Raw genomic sequence first — 2,500 nt, 5'->3', positions numbered from 1 at the left:
AGAGAGAGAGAGAGAGAGAGAAAGAGAGAGAGTGAGAGGGCGGTTAGAGAGAGTGAGATAAAGTGGGAAATGGAGTGAGCAAGACTGACTTTAAAAGATATATATTGAGAGGGATGGGAGGGGGCTCAATGTGTGAGACTGGGAGATTAGAGAGAGAGAGAAAGAGAGAGAGAGAGAGAGAGGGGATTATCAGTAATACAGGTGGGAAACATATAATATGAAGGAGGAAGGAAGGAAGGAAGGAAGGAAGGGAAGGAAGGAAGGAAGGGAGGGAAGGAAGGGAAGAAAAGGAAGGGAAAGGAAGCAAAAAGGAAAAGAAGGACGGAAGGGGGGGAGGAAAAGGAAAGAAGGAAAAGGAGGAAAGTGAAGGGAAGGATGGAGGAAGGAAGACAGGAAGGAAGGACAGGAGAGAGAAAGTAATGAAGGAAGAAAGGATATAAGGAAGGAAAGAAGAAAGGAAGCAAAAGAAAGGGAGGAAGAAGGAATGGGAGAGAAAGGGAGGGGAGGGAGGGAGAAAGCAAGGGAAAAGATGGAGAAAGGGAGGGAAAGGAAGGAGAAAGGGAGGGAAAGGATGAAGAAGGGCAGGGAAGAAATGGAGAAAGGGAAGGACAGGAAGAAGAAAGGGAGGGAAAGGAAGTAGAAAGGGAGGGAAGGGAAGGAGAAAGGGAGGGAAGGGAAGGAGAAAGGGAGGGGAGGGAAGGAAAAAGGGAGGGGAAGGGCAGATGAAAGGGAGGGAAGGGAAGATGGAAAATAAAAGGAATGAAAAACAGACGAAGGGAAGGAAGGAGAGAAGGAAAGGAAAACAGAAAGAGGTAGGGAGGAAGGAGGGAAGGGTGGAGGAAGGGAGGGAGCTCGGAGAGAGAAAATGGAAGAAAGGGAGGTAAAATAAGAGTAATGAAATGAAATAAGCAAAATAATGCAAAGAAATGGAGGGAGGGAGGGAGGGAGGAGATGGAAGCCGAGAGAGAGAGAGAGAGAGGGGGGGATGAGAGAAAGAGGGAGGGAGGGAGGAAGGGAAGGAGAGAAAGAGAGAAGGATGGAGGGAGGGGGAAAAGAAGAGAGAGGGAGGGATGGAGGAAGGGAAGGAGAGAAAGAGAGAAGGATGGAGGGAGGGGGAAAAGAAGAGAGAGGGAGGGATGGAGGAGAGAGAGGAGCGGAGAGATCTAGGGTGGGGGAGAGGAAGGGAGGAGGATAAGAGGAGGAAAGGATGGAGTGAAGGAAGGAAAGTTGGAAGGGGATAATGAAGAGGAGTGGAGAGGGAAGGAAGGAAGGAAGGAAGGGAGGGAGGGAGGGAGGGAGGGAGGGAGGGAGGGAGGGAGGGAGGAAGGAAGGAAGGAAGGAAGGAAGGAAGGGAGGGAAGGAAAGAAGTAAAAGGGAGGAATGAAGGAGGGTAGGAGGGAGGAACGGAAGTAAAGCTTAAAGAAGGACTGAAGGATGGGAGGGAGGGAAGGAAGGATGGGAGGGAGGGAAGAAAGAAAGGAGGGAGGAATAGACAGGGAGAGAAAGAGGGACATAAGGAGGCAGGGAGAGAGAGGGAGGAGCGGGAGGGAGGAAGGAAGGTAGGGATAAGGAAGGAAGGAGGGAGGGAGAGAGGGAGGGAGGGAGGTAAGGAGACAGGGAGATGAATTATGGATGCTTAGTAATGCAAGGAGGAGAGTAGGAGGGAGGGAGGGAGGAGAGATGGAGATGAGGAGAGAAGGAAAGAGGGATGGAGAGAAGGAAGAGAGGGGGTGGGGAACGGAGGGAGATAAGAGAAAGATGAAGATATGGGGAGAGGACGGAGAAGGAAGAAAGGAAGGAAGGATGGTATGAAAGCGTGAAAGGAGGATGTGTGTGTGTGTTTGAGAGAGAGAGAGAGAGAGAGAGAGAGAGAGAGAGAGAGAGAACCACCACCTCCCTTCCAGCCAATCAGAAAGGAGGAAAGAAAAAATAATCAACCACTACCGTTACAAAAACCTCAATTAAAAAACAAAACAAATAAAGTAATAAATATACAAATAAATCAACCAAAATAAACAAAAAATCAAACCAGCCAATCAGGAGGCAGGGTTTAAATCCGCTCTTCTCATTGGCTGGCGGGAAATTAACGGAAAAATTCGATTGGCCAATGAGAGAGGCGGTTACAAATATCTAAATCAGCAAGAGAGAGGTTTTTTAAAAATATTTCAATTTACAAGAAAAAAAAAACGATGAATTAAGAAGTTGCAAAAATATTCATCAGGGAGAAAACGTTAAAAATATCTCGAAAGAAGTTTTATAAATCACAGTTAAGAAGAAAGTTTGAAAAATGTCTCAATCACGAAAAAGATATATATAAAAAAAATGTCGATCAAGAAACTGTTTTTAAATATCACAAGAAAAGTTTTAAATACAATCTCAATAAGACAAGTTTTATAAATATCTTGCCCAAAAATAAACCACTTTTCAAAATCGTAACCGTTTCTGAAAAAAAGAGGGAAGTTTGAATGCTCTCGACCAGTGAAAAGGTTTAAAAATATTT

At 45.7% G+C, this 2,500-nt stretch overlaps 1 protein-coding gene across 1 annotated transcript in view; it reads right to left on the bottom strand.

Moving 5' to 3' along the window:
- The window catches only part of LOC145404049 (uncharacterized), a 191,575-nt gene that overhangs the window by 154,010 nt on the left and 35,065 nt on the right, over positions 1-2,500 (bottom strand). The window lies entirely within an intron of this gene.

Source organism: Coenobita brevimanus, chromosome 62 (genome assembly GCF_032717465.1).
Source record: "Coenobita brevimanus isolate Jiangsu-jjx chromosome 62, ASM3271746v2, whole genome shotgun sequence".
In the NCBI taxonomy this organism is placed as follows: domain Eukaryota; kingdom Metazoa; phylum Arthropoda; class Malacostraca; order Decapoda; family Coenobitidae; genus Coenobita; species Coenobita brevimanus.
The sequence above is the reverse complement of the archived record's forward strand: the minus strand, read 5'-3'. Positions and strand labels throughout refer to the sequence as shown.